At 51.0% G+C, this 27442-nt stretch overlaps 1 long non-coding RNA gene across 37 annotated transcripts in view; it reads right to left on the reverse strand.

The window, feature by feature from the left end:
• Positions 1–13019: 13019 nt before the first annotated feature.
• The window catches only part of LOC127488302 (uncharacterized), a 54605-nt gene continuing 40182 nt past the window's right edge, over positions 13020–27442 (reverse strand). For 25 of the 37 annotated variants that reach the window (XR_011382661.1, XR_011382659.1, XR_011382651.1 and 22 more), the window contains 2 exons: positions 19098–19172; positions 13020–18678 (listed from right to left, as the gene is read on the reverse strand). This is a non-coding gene — a long non-coding RNA (uncharacterized lncRNA). The remainder of the gene's footprint in view (positions 18679–19097; positions 19173–27442) is intronic. The other 12 variants (XR_011382672.1, XR_011382669.1, XR_011382677.1 and 9 more) reach the window with 12 other exon arrangements.

A 27442-nucleotide genomic window follows, 5' to 3' on the forward strand; every position in this document is an offset into this window, starting at 1 on the left:
AGTTTCTGGGTTCCCCCTGTCCTACCTCCTCGGTTTGGAGCCTCTGGGTGGTGAAGCAGCAGTGTGGAGGCCTTTCTGTCTCTGATTTCTGCCTTTGAAATAAATAAGTACAAATGAACAGCAGTAGTAAGTGTTGCACTTGGAATTTCACTTGGAATGTGTGGGTCTTTTAGTTGCTTTATTCTCCCCAGGATTTTGGTATCATTTTCCTTCTTGTCAGTATTAACCATTGTAATGGGTTGTTGTATCTCACTGTTACGGGAATTCAGGTTTCCCTACTGAGGAATACCGTGGAGCATCTCTTCAGGTTTTTATTTGCTGTTTGATGTCTGTGTTTGTGTATTGTCTGTTTAATATTTCTTCCCTTTTATTTTGCTGTTTGGTTTGTTAGTGTTGCATCCTGAGTGTCTTTATGTTTCTGGATTCAGTTCCTTTATCTAAAGTATCTGATGTGCAAATATTTTCTCCCAGTCTGTAGTTGTCCTGTTTCGTCAGTCAGTGGAATTGTTTTTCAGCACTGTTTCCGGTTGCAGAGAACAGAGTAGACAGCACAGAGAGTCCTCTTGTATCATCCCCAAGTTTCAGTGTGTCCCCCATCGAATTAACATCTTGCTTGAGTGTGACATATTGGTTCAGTTGTTGATCCACTGTGGAGATACAGCAGTATTATTAGGTACTGTCTATAGGTTACATTAGTGTTCACTCTGTGTTGTACATTCTGTGGGTTCTGACAAATCCATGCCATTCTGGGTCCATGATTACAGTGACACACAGAGTATTTCAGTGTCCTGTAAATCCACTTTGCTCCACCCATTCACCCTTCTCCCTACCCCTGTCAACTTCTGGTCTATGAACCGTGTCTGTATTCTCTGATTTTTCCAGAAGGCAATGTACTTGACAACATGCAATATAGAACTGTTTTTTTAATTATTGGCAGAATGAGACAAAGAATTAGATGTGGAAATAGAGATCAGTATATAGATAGTGTTCTCATCATCTGGTTCTCTCCCTGCAGCCCCACCACAGCTGGAGCAGGCTGAAGCCAATAGTGGGAGCCAGAAGTAGAATCCAGGTGTCCTCCAAAGTAGCAGGAACTCAGTCATTTGAGCCATCACCAGTGCCCCCCAGGGCCTGCATGAACAGGAACCGGAAGTCAGGAGCCTGAGTCGGTGTCAGACCCTGTGCTGCAGTCTGGGATGCAGGCATCCAAACTGGTGAGTCCCCTGCCAGGCTGACCACCTGCCCCTTGTGTTCTATCTACACACTGAGAGAGATCAAGTTCATTCCTTCCCTGGGTCATTCTTCCATTGCCTGGAGTGTCTGGAATTTGGGTCAAAGCTGGGAAGTAGGAGCTCACTCCAGCTCTCCCATTGGGTGGCAGAAATGCATTCACTTGAGCAATCACTGCTGCCTCCCAGGATCTGTACTGTCAGGAATTAGGAGTCAAGGGTGGAGCCAGGTTTGCAAGCCAGGCACTTCCCTATGGGGCCGGCTGTCTTATCCAGCCTGTTAACCAAATGCCAGGTGAGATACCCACCCTCGACAGTAGGTTGTGGAGCTGTAGTGTCAGTTCTTATTCTTGGTTTGCCTGCAGTGTGATACAGGTTTCTGCATCCTTTGCCCTTCTGTTTGACATTCATTCACTTTGTTGACATCCACAGAAGAACATGCTGACACTGGTTAGGATTAGAGTGAACCCGTAGGTCAGTGTTGAAGAAATGAGAACTTCACAGAGTGATTTCACATTTTCATGGCTCATTGTTTCTGTTGTTCTGTCGATTTTAAGGATTTTCTTGTTTATTTGCAAGGCAGAGTTATAGAGAGAGGTCGATCGTCCATCTGTTGGTTCACGTCCCAAATGGTCACAATAGTCAGGACTGGTCCAGGCCAAATCTATGAGGCCAAACTCCATCCTGGTCTCCCTCATGAATGGCAGGGGCCCAAGAGCTTGAGCCAACTTTTGCTGCTTTCCAAGGCACATTTGAAGGGAGGTGAATCAAAAGTGGAACAGCTGGGATTGAATCCAGTACTCATAGGGAGGTGCCGGCATCACGGGTGCTGACTTAAGCCACTTAACCCAGAGTACCAGATCCTGACATCATTCATTGTTGTTAATATGGAAAATTGACTTTATATTTTATGATTTTTGAAAGATTGATTTGTTTATTTGAAAGGCAGATTTACAGAGAGGGAAGGAGGGAGAGAGGGAGAGAGAGAGGTGTCTTCCATCTTTTGGGTCACTCCCCAAATGTTGGCAATGGTAGGATCTGGGCAGGTTTGAAGTCAGGAGCCAAGAGCTTGTTCCGGGTCTCCCACATGGGTGCAGGGGCCCAAGGACTGGGGCCATCTTCTATGGCTTCCCAGACCATAGCAGAGAGCTTGATTAGAAGTGAAGCAGCTGGGACTCAAACCAGTTCTTTTATGGGAAGCCGGCACTGCAGGCACGACTTTACCTGGTACGCCACAGAGCTGGCCCTACAATTGACTTTTTCATCCTAGCCTGGTGTCCCGCCACCTTCTTAGAATAGTATATGAATTCCAAGAGTTTCTTGCCTTTCCCCTTCCTTCCTATTCTGATTCTTACAGATTTATAGTGCATGATACCATTTCACCAGTGAACGAAGATCATTCTGTTTCTCCTCCCCAGTTCATACAGCTTTCATTTTCTGTTCTTCTCAGATTGCATGAGGTAGAGTGTCCAGCAGGTGGTGCTGAATCAGTGGTGAGAGATGACATTCGTGCCTTGTTCTGATTTTAGAAATATAATGTAAAATTTTCATTTTGTAGACATTCCCTATCAGATTGAGAAAGTTCCACGCTGTTCCTAGTTAGCTCAGGGTTGTGTCATGAGAGAATGTGGGATGTTGTCTGATGTTGTCTCAGCCCACCACGTGATGATGGTGTTCTTTAGCTTGTTGATGTGATGTACTTCACTGGCTGGTACTTGACATGTCGATGTAGCCTTGCAGACCTGGAATAAGCTCTGCTGGTTGTGCTGTAGGATTCTTTTCAAAGGGTATTGGCCTCCACTTGTAAATATTTTAGTGAGGACAATTCCATGCATGTTTATGAGAGATACTGGTCTGGAGGTTTTGTGTGTGTGTGTTTTTACCTTGTTTTGACATTAGGGTATTTCTTGCATCATAGAATGAGTATTCCTTTGCTACTTCCTGAACACTTCATGGAACATTAGCCTTTTTAAAAAATGATTGATGGAGAGGAAGTATGTTGGTGTAGTGTTAACAGCACTCTGATGTCTGCATCCCATGTCTGAACGCCTTGGTTTGATTTCGGATCTGCTCCCAATCCAGCTTCCTGGTACTGTGCACCCTGGGAGGCATGAGTGATGGCTCTCGTAGTTGGATCCCTGCCCTCTACATGGGAGACCTGGATTGGGTTCTTGGTTCCTAGCTTCAGCCTGGCCCAGCCCTGGCTGTTGTGGCTGTCTGGGGAGGGAACACATGACAGCTTCATTCTCTCTCCGTCTCTTTTGGCTTTTAGATAAATAATGTATCAAAGTAAACACTTAAAAATTTGGTATATAGTTCACTACAAAACCATTTAGGCTTGGCTTCTTCACTGCTAACCTTTGATAAAATGTATTTAATAGTTATGGAACATGCAAATTTTCTAGTTCTTCTTGTGTGAATTTTGTTTGGTACATTGTATGTTGTTTCTTTTCATTTATTTTGTGAAAATTTTGTTCACATTATTGTTCTGTTGTGTTTTTTTTTTTTTTTGTCCATTGGGTCAGTAATGATGTCACCTCTTTCGTTTATAGGATTGATAATTTATACTTGTTTTTTCCTTTTTCCTTGGTTAGACCTGACAAGAAGTTCATGACTTTTGTTGATGTTTCCAAGGATTCAGAGTTTAGGGATAGTAGTTTTCTCTACAATTGTACTTCTTTTCACTTCCATTGATTTCTACATCTAACTTACTTTACTTATTTTAAATTCATTTTCTTCCTCTGATTTTCTTTTTTTTTAACTGCTTTTAAAACTTTATTGAGACCCCTCCCATCTGCTGGCCCCACCCACAAAGGCCCAAATGGGCAGGCAGGGCCGAAGCAAGGGGGAGGGAGGGAAATGTTTGATCCCAGGTGGGTGGCATGGGGAGTGGGAGGGGTGGGTGAGCTGAGTCAGCAGGAGGTGGAAGGGAGAAGTAGCCAGGAACCTATACAAGCCACTCTCTGCTTCCATCCTCAGCTGGTAGCTCTGTGCATTGAGGAAGCTCCACCTGCATGGAGGTGCTGGGTTCCATTCCCACCGCCTGGCCCATGCCTTCGGATTCTAAATGGAAGCACCTGTGTGGGGCTTGGGGCTGGGATTGCTGATCCACCCACCCCAGGACACGGGAAAACACCTTCCGGACTGCTATGCCCCCCACAGCGCGACAGACCCCTGCCCAATTCTTCCTCTGATTTTCTAAGATGAAAGCCAAGCTTATTGATCTTGATTGTTTTCTAAAAGATGTATTCAATAGTATAATTTGGCAAAATATAATTTCACCATCATTTAATTTGAAATATTTTTCTTTTTCTCTTGAGACTTACTCATTAGACATGCATTATGTAGAGGTTTCTGCTTAATCTCCAAGTATTTGGGATTTTCCAGTTGTTTGTCACGGACTTCTCACTTGGATCCCATTATGACTGAGAGCTTATTTCCTGTGACTCCTGTTCTTCCTTAGGTGTTGATGTGTGCTTCACAGGCACGGAGGTGGTCAGCATGAACGTCTGTGTGGGCCTGAGAGAGTGTAGAGCCTGCTGCTGTGGGATGGAGCATCCTCTCCGTGCCCAGTAGATGCACAGGTGATTGATGGTGCGTTTTTATTCAACTGTATCCATACTGCTCTTGTGACTGCTGATCTGTTCATTTCATCATGTGTTTCATGCTTTGCTTCTTTTTAGCTTTATTTTATTTATTTGAAAGAGTTACAGAGAGAGAGGTCTTCCATCTGCTGGTTCACTCCCCAGATGGTCGCCACAGCCGGAGCTGCTCCAATCTGAAGCCAGGCACCAGGAGCTTATTCTGGGTCTCCCATGCTGGTGGCAGGGGCCCAAGGACTTGGGCCATCTTCTCCTCCTTTCCCAGGCCATAGCAGAGAGCTGGATGGGAAGAGGAACAGCTGGGACTAGAATGGGCACCCATATGGGATGCCAGCACTTCAGGCCAGGGCATTAACCCGCTGTGCCACAGCACCAGCCCCTCAAACTTAATTTCACTTCCTTTTTTATTTTGAAACTTAAATAACTTTAAAGACGCACCCAAGAATGATACATCTTTTGGAAGCACTTAGAAATAACTGGAGCTTATGTGATGTCAGAGTATCCTCCTACATATAGGGGATCCAGAACTCCAATCAGAGACTTGGAAGTCATAGAAGAGTTTGGTAAAGTGGCAGAATATAAAATCAACACACAAAAATCAATAGCCTTTGTATATACAAGCAATGCCACGGGTGAGAAAGAACTTCTAAGATAGGGGCCTGTGCCGTGGCTCACTTGGTTAATCCTCCACCTGCGGTGCTGGCATCTCATGTAGGTGCAGGGTTGTAGTCCCGGTTGCTCCTCTTCCAGTCCAGCTCTCTGCTGTGGCCCACAAGGGCAGTGGAGGATGGCCCAAGTGCTTGGGCCCCTGCACCTGCATGGTAGACCAGGAAGAGGCACCTGGCTCCTGGCTTCAGATCAGCACAGCGCCGGCCGTAGTGGCCATTTGGGGAGTGAACCAATGGAAGGAAGACCTTTCTCTCTGTCTCTCTCTCACTGTCTATAACTCTAATTGTCAAATGAAAAAAAAAAGAACTTCTAAGATTGATCCCATCCATAACTTCAAAAGTCTTGGAATAGATCTAACCAAGGATGACAAGGATCTCCATGATGAGAATGTCTGTGCTTGTTTTTTTTTTTTTTTAAGATTTATTTTATTTATTTGAAAGAGTTACAGAGAGAGGTAGAGATAGTGAGAGAGATCTTCCATCTACTGGTTCACTCCCCAAATGGCAACAATGGCCAGAGCTGAGCCTATCCAAATCCAGGTACCAGAAGCTACTTCCAGGTCTCCCACATGGGTGCAGGTGCCCAAGGACTTGCGCCAACTTTGCTGCTTTCCCAGGTGCGTTAACAGGGAGCAGGATTGAGAGTGGAGTAGTTGGGAGACCCGTATGGGATGCACTGTAGGCCTGGACTTGAACCCGCCGAGGCACTGTGCAGGCCCCGAGTCTTTCTGTTTTAATTGGCGTGCTCAGGCTATTGACATGCAGTGTAGTTATCGATGTATTTCCGTTTAACGTGTTATTACCTGGTTTTCAGTAGAAGCCCATGATGTGAGTCTGCTCCCCCAACACACAGCAGGCCAGTCGTTGGCACTGGGGTGCTGGTGGGTGTGTGTTTGTAGTGCACAGAGTAAAAAGGCAGCTGTTGCCTGGTTATCAGACTCCCGTAGAGATTAAGGGTGGTGAGTCTTGTAGATGAAAGTTGAACAGTAAAGGACCAGCTCATGCAGGCCTCTCTGGCTTGTCTGCAGTGCTCGTGGCTTTTTGTCTGGGCAGCAATGAGATAGCCAGTGTGTTCTGAGGAGGCTGGGATGGCAAAGTGGGCTTCTGAGTGTCTGGGTCTGTGAGGGGGTGGCTGTTGCAAAGCTCACTCAGGACCTGGGCTTCCTGAGAAGCATCTCAGTGGGAGCCAGCAGGAAGATGTTAACCTAGAGAGTCTGGTTGAATTGGGGATTTTGTGATGTGGGCTCGTTGGGGCCAGTCTGGCCTGTGCTGCTCCCGGAATTTAATGAGGTCATGTTCACTAAGGAGTTGACTTCTGCATCAAGGTGAAGACAGAGAGTGCAAGCTAAGGGGAGAGACTGGGGCCTGCGTGAGTCTCTATCAGAGGCATTAGGACCAGGACTCAGATTCAGTGATCGTTGTTCTAGTTTTGTTCCCACATTCCTGCTGTCTGCGTTGTTTTGTGTCACTTGGGCATTTTTTAGTACCCCATTTTACATATCCCTGCTGAGTGTACCTTCTTCTTTCAAAAAGTTTTTTTGTTTCTTTTTTGCAAAAATTTCTTAGCTGTGTCACTGTCTAATTAGAATCATTGTTTCCATCCATTTCACATGAACTATGGAACTCTTAGCACCATGTAAATCCCTTTGCTCTGCTCCTTGATGCTGTCATTGTCCTACTTTTCTGTGTTAGGCACGGGAACCCCAGAAGACAGTGTCATCTCTGCACTTCATCTTTCTGGAGACGTGGCTGTCAGGGACTTCTGTGACCTCCGTGTTCCAGGTCAGTGTCAATGTGGATGCCTAGAGGAAAACCGCATTGAGGACCAGAAGCCGATTCCCTGAGGGACCGGGTGGTCACCTGCCTGCCCCTCCTCCATTGGGCACCTCTGACAGCTTGGCTGCCAGAAGTGGTCGTGTGTGAGCTTCCGAGTCCTGCTTCCAGGGCGTGTCCCTCATGGGGTGGATTCCTCCCCAGGGAATGTGTGTGCAGCCTCTGTGTTTGAGGTGGATTTCACCAAGGCCTTTGCACCTAGCACCACGTGTGGTGGTTCTTCCAGCAGCCGGCTGCTTCCCATTGGTGCTCCATGGAAGCCACCGGGCCCAGCTGCTCTCAGGTCCATGGTCGGCTGCTACCTCTGCCTGAGCCTCGGGCTCTGGGCTGAAGCAGCGTGCGAAGTGGAAAATCGTGGACTTGTTTCTCTGATCCAGCATAGAGACCTTTTAAGGTGAGTGAGGAAGACTTCTAGTTTCCGTTTGTGATTCCTCCCTGTCAGCCTGTGCCATGCCATTCTTCTTTGCATATTGCTCTTTGATTCTGCTGCTGTGCTGGGCATGCTGGGAGTTCTACCACTGCTGTGGATTGCTTAGCACTTTTCTGAATGTGAGCTCACGCTAGGGGAGAACAGGGGTGATTCTGCCTCTCCCAGGATGGTTGCTTTTCACTTCCTTTTTTGCCTGCAGTGGCACTGCTGAAGACCATTTTTTTGTTTCTAATGTTTTTTAAAGATTGATTTATTTGTGTGGGGAGCAACCCGGACTAGACTAAGTTACTGGAATTAAGACTTATTCTATGCATCTGCTCTCCCACAATATGGCGCTGAGAAGGGAGAAACAGCTTCTACACAGCTGCCTCCAGTTCAACCAAAATACTGTAGGAACTGCTCCTGATTGGAGGAGAGCAGCGTACTCGGTGTGTGGGCAGCAGAGTTGGGATTGGTGGAAGAGGACTATAAAGGAGGAGAGAGACAACATGCACCAGGAACATCTATCTGAAGGAACACCTGTGCAGCCCCCGAGAGAGCCGGCCGGCGGTGTGCTGCTCCCCCGTGGAAGTGGGGAATGTGGCAGGGGGAACTGCCCTTCCACGGAGGTGGAAGGGACGGCAGCCAACCCGGGAAGAACCAGCAGCAAACCCGGGAAGGGCCGAGCAGAGAAAAGAACAACGCAGGGTCCTGTGTCATTCCTCCAGGAAGAGGGGGAGCGACAATTTGAAAGGCAGAGTTAAGACAGACAGAGTTCTTCTATCCACTGGTTCATTCCAAATGGCCACAGTGGCTACTGGGACGGTCAAAGCCAGGAGCTTCATGGAGGTCTCACACATAGGGCAGGGCCCTAAATACTTGGGCCATCCTCTGCTGTTTCCCAGGCACAGTAGCCGGGAGCCGCATCAGAAGTGGAGCACTTGGACTCAAACCCTTGCCCGCCTGGTATGCAGCCGCCGCAAGCAGCGGCTTTACCTCCTATGCCACACGCACAGGCCCTGGGACTAAGTTTTAATATTGGGAAATGTGATCTTCTAACAGTATCTTTTATTTTCAAAGCTGCTTTGCTCCTACTGGGTTCCTTACCTCTCTGTATGAATTTTGGCATCCGTACATCAAGTTTGAAGAAAGGGCACTAGAGCTTGGAAGGAATTGTGTGATTTGTGTAGGGAATTCGGGGAGTATTGTTATATTAACAGCACTACAGCATGTTGATCAGAAGTAACAAGAGCAAAACCGTTAGTCTTCTTCCTGATCTAGGAAGAGCGATTCCTGTTTTCTTTTTTAAATTTCTGCACCCCAGAGTCTTTTAGATTTTCATAGAAAATGTACTGAATATTTTGAATTCTTTGAATATCATTCACCTAGTAATGTTATTATCAATTTGCTTTTTTAAAATAGGTATTTATTTGAAAGAGAGAGGGAGTGAGGGAGGGAGAGAGACAGAGAGAGAGAGAGAGGGAGAGGTCCTCCATCTGCTGGTCCACTCCATAAGTAGCTGCAACAGTCAAAGCCAGACCAATCCGAAGTCAGGAGCCAGGAGCCTCCCCAGGTCCCCCACAGGAATACAAGGACCCAAGCACCCGAGACATCCTCCACTGCTCTCCAGGGCAAGGAGGGAGCTGGATTGGAAGCAGAATAGCCAAGACTGGAACCGGTGCCCACATGGGATGCTGGCACCACAGGCGGCAGCTTTACCCATCATGCCAGAATGCTGGCCCCTATTTGATTTTATGTTTTTAAGGTTATTTGTGTATTTGAATTCAGAGCTACAGATTGGATTGTGTGTGTGTGTGTGTTCGTGTGTGTGTGCGTGTGCGTGTGTGTGAGAGAGAGAGAAACTGTCTTCCTACATCCACTGGTATACTGGTTTCCTCCCCAAATAGTCACATGGCCAGGCCTGGGCCAAGCTGAAACCTGAGGTCTGGAACTCCATCTGGGCCCAGAGTCTTGGGCCATTTTCTCCTGCTTTTCAGACAGATTCCCAAGGAGCTGAATCAGAAGTTGAGCAGCCAAGTCTCATACCAGTGTCCGTAAGGGATGCCAGCATGGCAGACAGTGGCTTCACCTGCTGTGCCATGATCCCAGCCCCGAGACCAATGAATTTAAAAGAGAAGTTTAGGATGGGCCCTGGCACAGCAGTTACATCTTGGGAAGCCTGCATCCATGTCAGAGTGCCCAGGGTCAATTCCCAGTTCTCCTCCTCTTCCACCTCCTTGGGAGTTTATACCCTGGGGGGCAGCAGATGGCTGGCTCTAGTACTGGAGTCACTGCCACCAATCTGAGAGATCTAGATGGAGTTCCAGGTCCTGGCTTCGGCCTGACACAGCCCTGGTTATTGCAGACACTGGAGAGTGAAGTGGATGCAAGTCTGTGTGTGTGTGTGTGTGTGTGTGTGGTGAGCCTTTCAGATGAAAAGCAGTAATGAAATAGAGAGATAAGTTTATTTGGTATGAAAAATTTTGAATTCCATGCACAGGTGTTCATTTCTTTATTTTTTTTTAAGTTTCACTTAGTTATTTGGAAGGCAGAGTCTTTATCTGCTGGATCCCTCTCAAATGGCCGCACAAGTCTTCCAGGTCCCATGTGGGTGCAGGGGCCCAAGCCCTTGGGCCATCTCTCACTGCTTTCCCAGGCCATTAGCAGGGAGCTGGATCAGAAGTGGAGCCCTGGGACTCAAACTGGTGCCCATAGGGGATGTAGGCGCCCCAGGTGGAGCCTGAACCTACTACCCCCACGCCAGCCCCTGCAGTGCCACTGCCTCCTCCTCCCTCGTGGGCCCCACTGGCTTCCGGGAAGTGGCCCTGGGAACTTCCGGTTTCTCCCCTTTCAGGACAGGCTGCCCGGGTGGGTGGAGGCAGCCATTGTGTGTGCTGGGTCTCAGCGCAGGCCACAGCGCCCTCACCACACCGAGGCCACTGGCTTCCTGGGTGCTCCATGGGAACTGCAGGGGGCATCGTGGGTGGAGCAGGGCGCTGGGCGGCGGCTCCCACGGGTGAGCCTAGTGCTCTAGGCCCGAGGCGGCGTTGAAGCAAAGGCCTTCGCGGGCCTCTGTCCAGCAAGCACAACGGGGCTCCCTGTGGTGAGTGAGGGGGGCATCCCGGGTTCCTGCTGGGGGCTTCCCTGCTGGCTTGGGCCAGGCCTCTGCACCTTGCCTGTTGCTCTGGGGTCCTGCAGGGAGCAGGGCATGGGTGGAGTCGCGGTGGTGCTGTGCGGACCCTTGTACTTTGCCCAGTGTGCGAGCAGCTGTGGAGAGCAGAGGTGGCTCTGCCTGCTCCCAGAACGGCCCGTGTTCCCCTTTGTGTCCTTGTTGATGGCCCAGCCACCCTGCTCTAGACCTCTGAGCCCCCTGACCCAGGAGTAGGAGCGAACATGCTTGTCTGTTTCCTGGGCTCCGAGGACGGTTTCTGGTTACTGCATTCGGTGTGATGCTGTGCTGTGTGCGTTTTTCATGACAGACCATTGTCCGGCCAAGGTTGGCCTTCGTTCCTAATTAGATGATTTCTTTACTATCTCAAGGTAACTAAGTTTTGTGAAATAGGTTTTCTCTGTCTATAGGGGTGCTTTGTGGGCTTTTCCCATGTTGATTCTGTTCTATGATACATTGATTTTCATATGGAAGCCATCCTTGCATTCCTGGAGTAACTCCCAGTTGCACAGAGTATGCAAACCTTTTTTGTACTCCTGGATAGGGTTTGGTAATCTTTTGTTGAGGAATGGGATATATTCATAATGGATATTTGTGTGCCATTTTCTTTATGATCTGTTTGTGTTGGATTTTGGGCTAATGGTGGTCTGTTGGAATAAAATGGAATGTTTTTCCTCTTCATCTCTTTTTGGAAGGGTTTGCGAATCAAGGACTTTAATTATCCTTTAAATGGGAGTTTTCTCCTGTGGAACCATCTGGACCTGGACTTTTCTTCATGTTTTTTTTTTTAAATTTTTTTCCTGCTACAGCAATCTCTTTCCAAATTATAAGTATATTCAGACAAGCGAATGGAAGACCTCTCTCTGTCCCTACCTCTCTCTGTAACTCTGTTTTTAAAATAAATGAAAAAAAGAAAGAGTAAGTATATTCAGAGTTTCTAGTTTTACTGGAGTTTTTTAGCGGTTTGTTTCTTTCTGAGAATCAATCCATTGTATCTACGTTGAACCAATTTTTTTTGAAGATTTATTTGAAAGAGTTACAGAGAGAGGTCGAGACAGAGGTCTTCCAACCACTGGTTCTCTCTCCAGATGGCCCTAATGGCCGGAGCTGTTCCAGTCAAGATCCAGGAGTTTCTTCCGGGTCTCCCACATGGGTGCAGGGGCCCAAGGACCTGGGCCATCTTCTACTGATATCCCAGGCTATAGCGGAGAGCTGTAATGGAAGAGGAGCAGCTGGGACTAGCACCAGCACCCTCTAATTTTTTATTTCACCTTCATTCATGAATTAGAGCTTTGCAAGGTTTAGTATTCTGGGTTGACAACTTTTCTCTTATGGCTTGGAATAGATCTCACCACTTTCTCCTAGCCCATACTGGGTTTCTGATGAGAATTCAGATGTGATTATAATTGGAGATCCTCTTAATATAGTCTGATGTTTCTCTTGTGTACACTTTAGAATCTTTGCTTTATGTTTGACTGTGAAGAATTTGACTGAAGTGTTTCATGGTGAAGATCTTTTCTGGTCATGTTTATTAGGAGTTCTATGTGCTTGTGTTTGAGGGGAGAGACATATTCAGTTTTCTCAGATGCATTTGCTATGTCTCTAAAGGCTTATGTGTGTGTCCTTATTCTGTTTATTACATTGATTGCCCTGTCGTGTTTACCATCCTTGCATTCCTGGAATTATGCTCAGTTAATCAGAGTGTGTAAACCTTTTATTACGCTGGATTCCGTTTGCTGATAATTTTTGTATATTTGCAGGTGATGCTTGTTTGTAGTTTTCTGTATGATGTAGTCTTATTTTCACATCAGGCTCGTACTGGTGCCCTGACATCAGATGGCAGGTGCTTCTTCTTATCTACTTTTGGAAGGGTTTCTGAATTCTGGTTTTAATCATCCTTTACATCTGTTGGTGGGTGCTCACGGCTGCTGCTCTCCCAGCCCTGACTCAGCCCCCTGGAGGGCACAGGTGAATCTCAGGCATTAGCTTCAGGGTGCTGTGCAGATCTCTGCCTGGGGTGGGGGCTGTGGAGCCTCCAAAGCTCGTCAGAAACACAGAGAAGCCCTGCTGAAGCTGGGCTCTGGGGGTCACAAAACTGGAGCAGACATGTTCCAATCTAACACTTTAATACATAGGAACAATTGAATACACGTCAGCATCAAGAATAAAGGCCTAAAGGTTCTCCTTGAGGGTGGGGGTGGGAACAGTCCAGTAGCTATAGGCACTATGCTATCACCTTCCAGCGATGGAGGTGCCCACAGCAGTCCTGACACCCCTCTGTCCTGGCCCCAGGAAGAGGCGGGGGAGGGCCACTGGGTGGGTGGGGGCTCAATCCAGCGTAGAGGACTCTGTGTAAAGAACGGCAGGCTGCTGTCCAGCCTGGGCAGGACACATGGTGGGCATGGCCTCTCTTCCAGGAGGCACCCATCATCCAGGTGCCCCATGGAGTAGGAGGTAAGGAGGCCTCGGGCCAGGGAGGGCACCAGGCCTGGTCTCGCAGCACAGGGCTGGCTCTGGCCGGCTCCAGCCCGTGACTGTCCCCAGAGTGCGAGGGGCTGCCATGCAGGTAGGGAGTCTTCAGCTGTGGCCCCCAGGCTGGGACGGCCTGCATGGGCCCTGGTTCTGGGGGCTCCGAAGCCTGTGGAGGAGCCCACATCCACAGGCCCTCCCGGCTGCCAGCATCAGAAGAGTCGTCTTCCCTCTGTCCTGCCAGCTCAGGTTAGGGAAACTGGCACACTGGCACAGCCCTCCCCTCCCCCACAAGCTCTCTGGAGTCTCGGAAGGGTGGTAACACGTGGAGACTCTGCGCCCTCACAGCAGAACCTAAGGCCGAGGGGCTCTGGGCTGCCTTCTTCACAGTTCTCCTCCTCCTCCATGTCTTTCCTCAGAGCCATGTGGAGGCCAAACCTTGGTAGAGCCTGCTTCATCTCTGGGTAGGATACGAGACCCCTGGTCTGCTCCCAGTGCCTGCATGTCCTCAGTGCTGATCTTGGCCTTTGGAGCTGTGGGGGCAGGGATGTGCTACTGGGAGACGCTTTGCAGGATACGTCCTGCTTGGACCTGTCCCCTCGTTGCCTGCTTGGACCAGGCTCCTCAGAGCAGGGCCTGTCTTGTCTGCACAGCAGGGTCCCTCCTTTGTCTGCTGGGGCTGGGGGAGCTCAGCTCTGCTCAGGGCCACATGAAACTAGGACAGGATAGCCAGACACTGGGACAGGAGCTTCTGTGGGCAGAGATCCCCAGGGGCTCTTACCCCTTCCAGAAAGCACTGAGTAAACCAGTGGGCCGTGAAGTCCCCGAGACACACATCCTCCTCCTAAGAAGAGGCAGGGGGAGGTCAGGGCCCACGGAGCAGGCCTGACTCCCTCTAGTCTGAGCCCCCGGGTGCAGAAGCCCAGCACCAGGTTCACCCCCTCCCCCACAGACATGCAGGTTCCTGAAGGGACACAGTTCCTATCTCCCACTCTTCCCTGGGGACAGCATCTCCCTTCAATCTACGCAAACTCTGGAAGACCAAGTGCTAGAAAACAAACCAACACCCAAACTGATGCAGACCCCAGTAACCAAGGAAGCCTTGGTGAGGACATGGCCTCCCCTGGCCCAGGAAGGAGACAGGACCCCTTTCTGTCCTCCCCTCCATGAGCACAGAGCCCCCGGGAGGAGACAAGATGTTTTACTTACCAGGTGTTTCTGCAGGGAGGGGAGTGGGCGATGCATGATATGTTCAAGATGTTGCTGCAGTCTTTCCAGTTTTGGGGAGTGCGGTTTGTAGAAACCTGAGGAGTATCAGCCATGCACCCCACACACAAACACACACACATAGGAAGCTGGAGAACCAAAGACTGGGGTGGGGTGTTTCTGAGCACTGAGGGTCAGGGGCTGCACTAACAGAAGCAGGTGGAAATGAACTTGGCCATGGCAGAGCACCTGCAGAGGGCGGTGGGTGCAGGTGGGTGACTGTGTGCAGCCCAAGCAGGCTTCCCCCTGGAGACTGCTGGGGTGAGTGTAGGCAGACTGGGTGCCTCCTGACCATTCAGACACAGAGCAAGGATGGATGACCCCACAGGGGATGCTGCCTTCTGCATGTTCCCTGGGTGTGGCTCTGTGCTTGAGAGGAAGCAAAGAGTTTGTGAGGCAGAAGGGACACTGGGGACCTGTGTCACGTGGGTTAGCACAGGACCCCTTGTTCTGAAGGTTCCAACACCCAGGATGGCCGTGGCTAGGCTCCAAGGCCTTTGGATGTTAGAGAAGTGGTCTGGTTCAGTCTAGGATTCCTCAGTCAGTCCTGGCTTCTAGGAAGCCCCCCCACAGGGACAGTGTCCTGCACACTCAGGAGCCAGTGAGGGCCGTGCATGGTCTTGCATGCACTGGGCCCCACACGCCACCCACCTACTGTGCATCCCGTGTTTGTGGTTCTCCATGAACTGGATCAGCACCTAGAAAAAATTCCTCACTCATCTATGTCAGCAAGAGCACCGCCACATGCCTCAGGTCCTGGCCGTAGCTCACCTCCTGCCAGATCCCAGAATGCCTCTAGCTGACCTCCCCTGGCAAAATGAACTCTCCTGGGATGGCCCACTTCTCAAGGAGATCAGGGTCGCCCACTGAAGGGCCCAGGAAGATTGAGGAAGCAGCCCCTCCGGCCTCCCCCTCAGCCTGAATCCTGCCACTTGGTGTCGGCATCCTAAGAATTGGAGCCCACGTCTCAGTGTTCCTGGAGAATCCTACAGGGCCTGAGCTCATGCAGCACAGGGGGGAGACCAGAAGCAAGGACACCTTGTACCCCCAAGATGTCAGGATGGGCCAGGCTGCTGTAAGAATCCAGGCTCCACACCCATGGTAGCTGCTGGATACGTGAGTGCCACAGGTGACCTGTTGGCCCTTTCTCACATGAGGGAGAAGTAAGCCAGGAAGTGCACCAGGCCAGGGCCGGAACAGGGAAGTGTGCCTCTGTCATGGGTGCAGGCTGGGCTTCCTGAGTGCCAGGCCCCAGGGCTCCAGGCAGAGTTGGTCAGTGGCAGGTCAGGGGGATGGGGATGCCCAGGCCTTGGAGGATCACCCATGGAGTCCTGCACCTGCTCCCCTCATTGGAAAGGTCTGAGTGGGTGGTTGTGGCAGTGGCACGGTGTGGAGTGGGATTCAGGCCCTTGGCACCTGCCGCATGTCTGACAGGTGCAAAGGCATCAGCGGGGCCCAGACTTGACTTTCATAACCACTGCAAAGTCACACAGCTCATGTCCACTCCCACCTGACTGGTGGGGCACTAGTCCTGGGAGGGGCATCCCACCCCTGCCAAGCTCCTAGGGTTGGGAGATCATCAGAAGGCTGCCCTTCTGTTCACCGAATTGAGTTCTATCGAAGAAGGGCGTAACCCTGGCCTCTGCCTCTCTGTCTCTGAGTTGTGGAATAGAGAGACTGCTCAGACCAGAAAGGGATCTCTGTGAGCAGGACACCCTGCAGGGACTGCCAGGATAGCACCTGTGATAAGATCCCAGAAGACTCAAGTGATTATGAACAGAATAGGCCATGAGCACTTGGAATAAGGCGCGTTGGCTGGAAGAGAGAGGACAGAGGCTGTGCGTCCTGTGCTGCCGAGGCTCAGTGTGGCTCTGCCTAACAGAGCCTCACAGCCACACACAGGGCCTGTGACACTCTGCTCATGAGCAGTGATGTCGTCAGGGCACCTGCGTGTGGTCCACCGTGTGGGTGAGCGCTGCCTGCAATGACATGCACACATCTCAGGGATGCAGTTGTGTGCAGTTTCACTTCCCGAGCTGTGTGTTCAGATTGCACAGGAGGGCGTCCACTGAGGCAGGTACCATCCCGTGGGTCTCACTCCATGGAGAGTCAGCCTCCCATGCACCACTGCAGCCTCGTAGGGAGCAATCCCGTCACCTATGAGCTGCCCACGGGCCCTCAGTGACAAAACTTCCCAAACTCCCCCTCCTTAGGCCAAACTGTCCTCTTCTCTGTCCCAGGGCACGGCCTCTTGCAGATGTCGTATGAGTGGATCACAGCACGTGTAGTCTTAGAGGGACGCTTCCTCTCAGCAGAATGCACCCGAGATGCATCCGGGTCAGCCCAGGCCCGAGCCTTGTCCTGCCTCTCGCTGAATCCCATTTTAGGATTCAGCAGTAACACAGGTAACACGCCTGCACCCAGCATCCTCCGTGATTTCAGATCCCCAGTTCTCACAGCTGTGCATGGTGCCCCACTGTGGTTCAGGTACTAAGCGTGTGTTCACGCGTTGAGGAGGTGAATTGTGTGTGCTTTCATGAAGGGGTCCTATGAGCCCGTGTCCCCGGGAGGCTGTGCACTGCTTCCTCGTTAGTGAGTTGAAGGGCTCTCTGAATGGTCTGGAAATAATACCTTCATTAGATAGATTGCTAATGTTGTCTCCTCTTGTGTGTGTTCATTTCATCCTCTCCCACAGTGTCTTTTGGAAAGTTTATATGATATAAAAAAGGCCCATGGCCCCATTTTTTTTTCCCAAAAGGGATTTTTGCTCTAGGTTTGTATGTGAGTCTCTCCTAGGAACCCCAGTTGTCCCAGGGACCCTTGCTCACCCCACCCCTGAGGCCCTGAGGCCCTGAGGCCCCGAGGCCTCACTTGATTCCATATCGTTCTCTGAGCATCAGGTGACTTCTTAAAGTCCCCGTAACAGTGGAGTGGATCTGCTGGAATTGGTTTGGGTACAGCCTGTCCTGTTTTTTCATCTCCTGCAGGGCGGGGGCAAGGGGGAGGGGCCTGCCTCAGGAGCAGCAAAGCCCCATTGCCACAAATTTCTCCAATCCACAGCAGCTCTTCTGGCTGACGTCCCCCCCAGTGCCCAGGATCCCTGCAGAAGGGGCCACTGAGACCCCGAATTGTCTGCATGAGACAGGGGCTCTGAAGGTCCCTGTGCACTCCCCCTGCCTGCCCCCAGCACTTCTCAGCAGAGAATCAGTCTGCACCCCAGCCAGGCTTCAGATCCTCCTCCCTGCATCTCAGGCCCTGCTACACCCAGACCAGTGGTGAATGCTGCCCCCTGCGGGAGGGGCCCATCAATAGCAAGACATTGGAAAGCGCCCTTGGGTTTGAGTTGCCCCTGGGCAATGACTGTCCTCAGGCCCAGCTCCCAGGGCCAGCCCCAATCTCAAGACTTCGGGGAGCACAGGGTTGGCCACACAGCTGGGCCCTGCTCCCTGATGGCAGCCGGCGTCATGAGAGCCATCTGCATTGCCAGAAGCAGCTGAGAGCTGAGTGTGACCGTTAGACAAGCCACTCCAGGCAAGGGCAAGGCCAGGGGGAGCAAGTCAGGTGAAAGCAGCGGCAGATGTGGGAGGGCCTGTGAGCACGGAGCCTGTAGAGAGTCACTTCAACACACCATTGTGATCTCAAATTGGGAGACGCCACCCATCAAGGACCAGCAATTCCTGTGTGCTGTTCTTGTGGCAAGCTGCCCAGCTGAGCTCAGCAGAGAGAAGGGCCAGTCCCCAGGCAGGGAGCCTAGATGGCCCAGCTGGGTCTGGGGAGACGTGGAGAAGGCCCTGAGGAGGACCCGGGGAGAGGAAGGCAGGATAGGGAGGAGGTTCCTGAGGGCCCAGTGACCAGACCACGGAGGCTCAGGCTCCTGACCAGGCCCGAGCAGGCCGGGCCCCCTTGGGCTGAGTGTAGAGCTGTACCTTTATTTGCCCGGATTCTCGGCCTTCTTGTTGTGGGTGACCAGCATCAGGGCCCACACCTTCCCACGCACCTGGGCAGGGATTCCTTTACAGCCTCTTCGATGAAACTGCAGGAAAGAGGAGCCTCCAGTGAGTGGTGCACGTGGCCACTCGGGGAGGGAGAAGCCAGGGGCTCCGTGTGTATTGGCAGAGGGAGGATCTGCCCAGATGGGGCCTTATGACCCACAGTGACTGGGGGCCAAGGGCTCAGGGGCACTGGCTCTGGCATGCACTGACTGCCCCCTACAGGGCTCCTGGAACCACACCTGCCCTGCATCCGGGATTGTCTTCAGCAGTGACTTCAGATTTTCTACCAGGACAGTGTCCTGCGTGTATGGGGAAGGGGTGCACATGACCTGTGTCCCTGGGGGCTGGACAGTTGCCCCTGGGCATCTGAGAGGCAGGCGGTGCCTGGCACGGGAATGGGCACTGCTCAAACCCCAACTCAGCTCTCAGTGTTCCCGAGGGGCCCTCAGCTCCACGGTACCTTCTTGCTGCCGCGGTATTTGCTATGATTCTTTATCATTTTCACCCACTTCTGGATCCTGTGCACCTGTTTGTGCTGGAAAACAAGACAGGATGGTGTGAGCCCAGCTTCAGGCTCTGAGAGTGGCCCTCAGATGGAGCTCCGGAGCTCTGTGTGCACTCAAAGGAAGGAACCAGAAAAGACACAGACCGTGAGCCCCAGGTCTTCTGTCTGGGGAGCGTCGGTGGCCTGGCCTCTGACCCAAGCTGCCCCTGCCTCAAGGCAGAGCCCCTGAGCTCCAGCCAGGTCACTCCCAACCATGCCAATGAGTCATGGCGGCCGACAGGCAGATGCCCCTGAGCTGTGGCTCAGTTCTGGGACAGGTGAGTGTGTTCAGGTGTCAGCAGGTGCCGTGTAAGTACTGCATCGCAGGACCTTATGGCGTTCCCAGTAACCACTGCTGAGCCCCACATGCCCCCTCCACCCAGCTCTGCTTCCCAGATGACTGGCCCATGGCCAAGGGCTTGTCTTTACCTTTGCCCCCGGGGTGCTGTCTTGGGGTATCTTCTGCTCACTGGAAAGCAAGGGAAGCGGAGAGGTGTGGACAGGTTCCTGATCAGACACTTCTGCCTCCCTAGTGGGCCAGGGAGGAACCAGTTTCATTATCTGTGGGTGATTGTATGCCTAGCTTTTGGATTGTCTGCCTAGCTTGTGCAGGAGGTTAGCCAGACTGCTGGCAGGTGGCAGGAGCCACAGGCACATTTCCCCGCCCCTGCTGCCTGGTATAGGGCCCTGTCATTGCCCATCAGGGAAACTGCTCCCGGGTGTGGCCCTGGCCCATGAAGAAGGCTCTAGCCTATGTGACCTTCACACTGATTGGAGGAGCCTAGCAGAGCCAACATCGGCTCTAGCCTATCAATTAGTGTTGCCCTGAACTAGCTATGCCCTTTCTGCTTGCACTTTAAGAGGTGTGCTTGATCATTAATAAAACGGGCATGGTCGCCAATCTTGTCTCTGGTGCTTGTGGAAGAACGCTGTTGCCCCACCATCCCACAGTGTGTGGCCTCACAGGACAAGCCCGCAGCTGGTGCCCAAACAGGGACCTCAACGTATACGGTGAGCGAGGGTGGGGCCCTCCCTGCTAGATGAGGAGGCATCGTCTGTGGTCAGGCCCCCAGTCCCTCTCTGCTAGTTGAAGAGGGTACACTCATCCCATTCTAGGGCCCCTCACCGTGTACCAGCCCCAGGCCCCCTCTGCTAGGAGAGAGGTAATACCGTCCCATTCTAGGGAGGTCTGCCCACATGTTCTAACGTTGCTTATCTGTCCATCTTTCACCCTGTCCATTATCTGTGCTCCATGCTGGGATCGTGACTGGGGGCGGGAGCTCTGATGGGGAAGTGCAGCTGCCCTGGGTGCCTGGTCCCAGCTGGGAGACACAGGGTGTGGGGCAAGGGGTGGAGAGCACGTGCTGCTACAGCACTGCGGGCTGGGCCTTCTGGCGCTCCAGGGAAGCCCAAGTTGGGCGCCCTGGCATATATGCACCGGGGGGAGTGGTGGAGAGTGAGGAAGCAGAGGTGGGATCCCAAACCCTGGACCCTCCTCTCCCCAGGTTCGACCCGCTCGGGTGCATGCAGCGACCAAGCAAGTCCCAGAACGCCTGTTAGAACTCATATGGTCTCCCCCCATCCAGGCGCATTTCCCGAGGGAGGAGGAAGCCCTGCCTGGGCAGTGACTAAGCCACAGGTACTCCATGGCTTGTAGAATTTGTATTCAAAACAGAAACAGGAGAACTCAGATGCTTACAAAGGTTCTGAGAATTTCAGCTCTGTTCCTGGGCTTTTGATTTTCAAATCGAGCTTGCTTTCAGTTATTCCAGGTTGGAGAACTGATTTGGTTGCCTGGAAACATGTTAGCATCAGGGACGCGGAGCATCAAAAATGGCAGATGCTCCACCCCAGCATGAAGAAGATGGGCAACAGACTCTGCCCCACGTTGGTGGCCCTCAGGGTCTGGCATATAATGAACACCTGATTGTTAGAGTGATCTATATAGAAATCCGTAGTATCTGTATTACAGAACAAACATCGCTTGGTCCAGTGTTAAAGGAATTCTAACTAATGCAATGCATCCAAGTCAAATGCTTAAGGATAATTAAGCTCGCAGAGAGCTGTGTCTGTTTATGTCTTCTCAGGTCCTACAAAGGAACTGTAAAGCTGTGGATTCCTGCGTGGATTCCTGCGGACCTCCTTCTAAGGGTACAGTTTTAAACCTAGCAGTGGGATCCCAAATCCCCTTGGGCTAGATGGCAAAAGTGACAAAGTGATCCTGTCAGTAGGATTAAGTATTTACTGCTATTAATGAATAGGATTAAAGAGGAGTAAATGCTCCAACGTGGGAAGGAGTCTGTCCCACAGACTCCTAGAGTGGCAGGTGCTGGAAGTAGCGCTCACTGACCCCCTAGTCAGCCCTCGAGGCATCCTGGTCTGGCTGAAAAGGCCAGGAGAGCAGTTCAGGCATGGAAACCCGGGACACTCGCGCAGAAAGCATTCCTACATGCGGGACCTCCCTGGGCGAGACCCCAGTGGAAAGAAGTGGTCATCAAAGAAGGCTGTACTTTTCTCTGAAGGGAGGAGAGAACTTCCACTCTGCTTGTGGCCTTGTCTGAATGTTGACAGAGTTTGAGGACTCAAAAGGCTTCCATAGCCTAGGAAGCTCATGTAGGAGCCTGGGTGCTCACTGATTCCTGCATTAGAGTGTTAATTGTTATATCAACAGCAGGGGTCACTGTGTGCTAACTTCCCCTGCAGGACCTCTGTCCTCAGAGAGCTACAGCATTAGCATTAATGGTAAAACTCGTTCCCAAAGATTTCCCTTGTGTAGTGTGTTACACTCTTAGGTGTCATGGGTTCTATTTATGTCTAAGTGCTAAATGCCATTGCCTGTATTCTTAGGCAATTCCTTAAAGTTTATTAAGTGTCTCCAATGTGAACTCTTCGACCCATGTCTCTCTCTCATAGTCCTGTCTTGTATGTATAACATAGGGTGGAATACAGAGTACTGAGTGGTTAAAGGCCTCAGGGATACGGAGAAGACGGCCGTTTCAATGCATCTTGCTGTGTTGCTAAACCTTTGCGTATGGGACAGTTTCTTCTGTATCCCACTCAACTCAAAGTCTGGGCTAGTGAGGATCCAGAACTTCCCAAATCTCAGGGATCTAAACTGGAGGTAGATTCCCCAGCATGTGATCTGACTGCAAAAAGCTGTGCTCTCTCAGTCAAAGAGGGGAAGCTATGTTACATATGTTTGACCTTCGCAGACTCACAAAACAGCTGAGAATATTTCTGGGAATGGCAAGATTCTGTAGAGTACGGATCCCGTGATGTGGACTCCACGCTTCTGTAGATGGCTTTAAAAGGCCCTGAGGCAGACACACTGTGCTGGACGGGGAGCTGCAAAAGGAGTTCCAAGGAACGAAGGCACTGCTAACAAAATTCCAACATCAGGAATTCTTGAGGAGGGCATTCCTGGAAAGATCTTCTTCAGGTCAGTTATAGCTTACATGGAAGGGACTTCACCAGGCGCTACTGAGCACGCCCACCCCAGTGAGGTTAGGATGAAACTTCTACCTCTTAAGTCTTCTCAGGAGAATTCCAAGACACAGCTGATTATTCCTGTAAGCCAAGTAGAGGCCTTCAGCAAAGAGAGTAAAGCTTTGACAGTCCTCACATCAAGAGTGCTGCTGTCCCTTCAGACACCTGTGCCTGCCTCTCTCAAGTCTCTCTGGGAGCTGCTACTGACATGCAAGTCCTCATGTGTTTTTCTATTGTAATCCTCTATGCTCAAGTGAAATGGGTTTATAATCTGTCACCACCCACTATGTGGGAGTCTGTATGGTACATTCTTTCCATCTTACGGGGCACTGGACTCGCAATTGGTCCTGTTCCACTTCTGTGATGCTACTTAACAAGCTTATCTGTTTCAGAACTTAACTTCTGGGAGTAGCTGACCATGCAGGGGACACAGACATTGGCAGGGACCGAGACCGCTCCAGCTCACAAAGCAAACTTGTTCGATGAGCTAGGCAGAGACTCCCAGCCCCAGCAAGGCAGGGCCTGCACTACGCCCCTCATAAGCAGGAAGCAGCTATAGAAGATGTGATGATTCTACAGCCTTCAGCATCCCTTAGGATTAAGGGACTGGAGTCTCTGAAGGGGCTGTGATGTAGGTGGGCATATAGGATTAGGTTTGTGAGCTGGAAAACCACGCCCTCATGCCCCTACCTGACCACATCTGTACGCCCACCTGCCAGTCAGACTAAGCTCTCCTCTTTGGGAATGGATTAAAGGCCTGGGGTCTGATGGCCTGGCCGAGTGAAAGGCTACACCACTGGCTGATTTTGTTCAGACAGGGTGATGTGGGTGATTCTGCCCCTAGCTGGGGGATTGCCTGCCCAGCCCATGCAGGAGATGAGCCTGACTGCTGGCAGGCAGCAGAAGCCACAGGCACATTTCCCCCACCCTGCTGCCTGTTAGAGGGCCCTGTCATTGCCCATCAGGGAAATACTTCCGGGTGTGGCCCAGGCCCATCGGGAAGGCTCCAGTCTATGTGACCTTCAAGCTGATGGAGGAGCCTAGCAGGGCCAATATTGGCTCTATCCTATAGACTTAGTGTTGCCCTGAATTAGCTACGCCCCTTCTGTCTGCCCTTTAAGAGGTGTGCCTGATCATTAATAAAATGGGTATGTTCACTGAAACTTGTCTCCAGTGCTTCTTGTCGAAGAACGCTGTCGCCCCATAACCCACAAAGCCCAGGCCTCACAGGATGATCCCACAACCATCTCAGCCCAGGGCACTGAGACGGGAAGGGAGGGGCTGGTGACCGTAAGCATAGGGAGCCCAGGCCAGGAAGGGGCCCTTGGTGCCAGTGGGGGCACTAGGCCTTCAGGGGTCCACCATCTGGGTGTGTGGCAGCACCCCTACATCGGTTGGGGGGGTTGCTGTCCTGAGCAGGGCCAGGCTGCCCAGGGCTGAGGGAGCTGTGTCCCGACACCAGCTCTCCCCAAGAAGTCACCCTGGAACTGAACGAGTCCGGTGGCCTGCCTGAGAGATGCTCAGTGCTGAGTGCACCTGGGACCATCACAACCCCCACGTCCCCCTGCCTATCCTCTTCCCTGTGCACTGGCTGCCTTAGGTGCCACGAGGCCTCTCTCCCTGACATCTGTGGGTACAGCCTCCACGTGTGACTCCTGCCCATAGGCCCCACTCCTCCCAGCACAGACCCTGGAGCAGGGCCCTCAGCTGCATAACCCCCACCCCCCACACCAAAATGTTTTTAAAGACTGAGTTAAATTCTTTTTAAAAGTCTGTGTTAATAGTGTGTTATGTATATTATATATGTATATAGTATCCAATTTTAAATACACTCTGGTAGTTGGCCTTGATGAAGTGTTTTATTTATAGCTATGTCTTCCTTTTTTATTTTTCACTTTTATTAAAAAGGATTTAATTATTTATTTGAAATTCAGAGTTACACACAGGGAGGCAGAGAGAGAGAGAGAGAGAGAGAAGTCTTCCAACTGCTTGCCATTTGGGGAGTGAACCAGTAGATGGAAGACCTTCCCTCCCCCCCACCTCTCATATAAAGTGCTTTGACCATTTGACCATTTCCTTAAAGTGAAACATCCCGTGAGCAGGCGACCCTGCAATTCCATCCCTATACATTTACTCAAGGGAAATGAAACCACAGTCACAGAAAAACTAGCAGTTACAATTCACAGTGCTTTACACGTGATCTTCAAAGCCAGGAAAGGCCCAGACAGCCTTCAACAGGGAGCAGTGAATACTGCCTGCTGGGAAGGGTAGGCGGGAGAGGGCAGGGAAGGCTGAGTGACACACACCAAAGTTACAATTTGACGCATTCCCAGCGTCCTAAAGCACAGGGAGCAATCACCACGCACAGAAACCCACCATGTTTCTGAGAAGACCTGGAAGACAGGAGCGCCGAGGCTCTGATATACAGAAATATAAGAGATGGACGTGTTCATTACCCTGATTGATCATGACAACTGTACACAACCACGGAATTATAATACCAAATCCCACAAAGACAAGTGTTACATCAATGAGTTCTTCAAAATTCTAAAAATTTGAAAAATGAGCAATGTCTTGGGCATTACATGATGGAGTGCTGTTGTGAACAGCCAAGCAGCACGAGAGAAAGTGCTCACCATGAAGAGTCGTAGGGAACACACAAATGAAGACCATGTGGGGTGCACCTACACCCTAAAATCCTTAATGTGAAGAAAGACTGACGGCAGTGAAAGTGGACAATGAGAAGGAGAAGCTGGAATTAGCAAGCAATGGCTGGACAGAGTGTAAAATGGTGCAAACATTGTAAAATCCTTTGGCAAGTTCTTCGCCAGGTAAGCATACACTCCCTTCAGAAGCCACTATTGCACAGCTAGGTATGCTTCCTCTAGAACAATGAAAATATGCGTGTACAGGCAGACTGGGACAAGAACACACTTCACAGCAGCTTTGCTTGTAACAGCCAAAAACTAGAAATGACGCGGAGGGCCAATAGAATACCCAAGAGGGGGTAACAGGGCCGACGCTGTGGCACAGGGTGCTAAGCCTCTGCCTGTGACACAGGCATCCCACACTGCTGGCCTCTTCCCATTCAGCACTCTGCTATGGCCTGGGAAAGAAACAGAAGATGGCCCAAGTCCTTGGGTCCCTGCACCCACATGGGAGACCAGGAAGAAGTTTTTGGCTCACGGCTTCAGATCAGCACAGTGCCAGGCATTGCAGCCATTTGGGGGAGTGAACCAGCAGATGGAAAATCTCTCTCCCTCCTCCCCCACTGCCTCTCTGTAACACTGCCTTTCTGATAAATAAAGCCTAAAAAAAAAAGAACAAGTGGTCACCAACAGGGTTCTACTCATGCGCTGTGGGTGTTTGGCTGTAAAGGGGAGTGCTCAGAGATCTGTGCGGCAGCGTGGATGCTGAGCCACAGGCTCTGGAAACAACATTCCATTTGGGGAAGCTTCAGAACAGCTAAACCCACTTCACAATGTGGAGAATGGGAAAAACCATGCGGAGAATGCGAAGTTGTTTCACATCCCTAATAAATTTAAATTTTAAGTAATGCTTCTAGAAAATTTTTGAAGCATCACAATGGACTGCAAATGGACAGAGGAGAAGTTCTGGGGCCATCAAAATTGTGAAACTTGGAGAAACATTGTGCTTAATGGTAGAACTTAGCACCATATAAGACCAGGGAGAGCAAGCATTCCAAGCATCAAGGAAACATATATGACCCCCACAAAGACTCTAACGTTGAAGAGAATAGGTGGGTGACCCAAATAAGGGAGGTCCCTGGTCACACACAGGCCCATTTCTAGAATGGCACAAGAAAAGAGCTGCCACTTGACAGGCCCCAGGAATAGCTTGGATCCCAACAGGAGAGGGTTCTGTGGCTGCACGTATTGGTCAAACTCTTCAAACCGGACTTCAGATCTGTGCACGTCACTGCATCTAAATTACACCACAAGATTTTAAAGAATAAAGCATCCACTGACACAGTGGCTGTGTGACAACTACCAGTGGCTTCCATGACAACTCACTGGCAGGGCGGAAAGGCCATGGACAGCCAGGGCCAGCTCTTGTGGACAGGAAGCATCAGGACGCACACAGTACTGATGGGGAAACACAGCAGCACCCATGCCTGAGAAAGCAGCACCAGAGATGAACACGTGCAGCCGATGCCACAGTCCCTGCAGCTCCAGGTGCACTTCCAAGAGAAGAATGGGGGGGGGAGGGTCAGGTGCTGCGGTCAGCATTCCAGTGTACAGTCAGTCACAGAGAATCTGGACTTCAATGCACATGGCACAGCTACTCCAATGCATCAAGAATGCAGCCAGAGACTACAATGCACTGGCAATGAGCCCTCGACAAAGACCTGAAAGAACGTGGAGACTCACAACGATAATGCTGACCCACAAAACCAGACGCATGGATCCCGTTACCACGCCAGTGAAATGAAGCAGTGGGCAGAAAGGTATTTACTGGAACCTGGGCTGTGGCACAGCAGGCGACCCTGCTGCCTAGCACGCTGCCATCCCAGGCAGGTGCAGGCTGTATTCCAGGGTGCTCCGCTTCTGATCCAGCTCTCGGCTACTATGCCTAGGGAAGCACAGGAAGAAGGCCAAGTCCCCTGCAACCAGGCTGCAGCACTGGATGAATGCCTGGTTCTGCTTCCGCCTGGCCCAGCCCTGGCCATTGTAGCCATCAGGGAGTGAACCAGCAGATGGGAGACCGGCCCCACCCCCACCAGTAACTCTGCCTTTCACACAAAGCTCTAAATT

The sequence above is a fragment of the Oryctolagus cuniculus genome, chromosome 15, assembly GCF_964237555.1.
Source record: "Oryctolagus cuniculus chromosome 15, mOryCun1.1, whole genome shotgun sequence".
NCBI lineage: Eukaryota > Metazoa > Chordata > Mammalia > Lagomorpha > Leporidae > Oryctolagus > Oryctolagus cuniculus.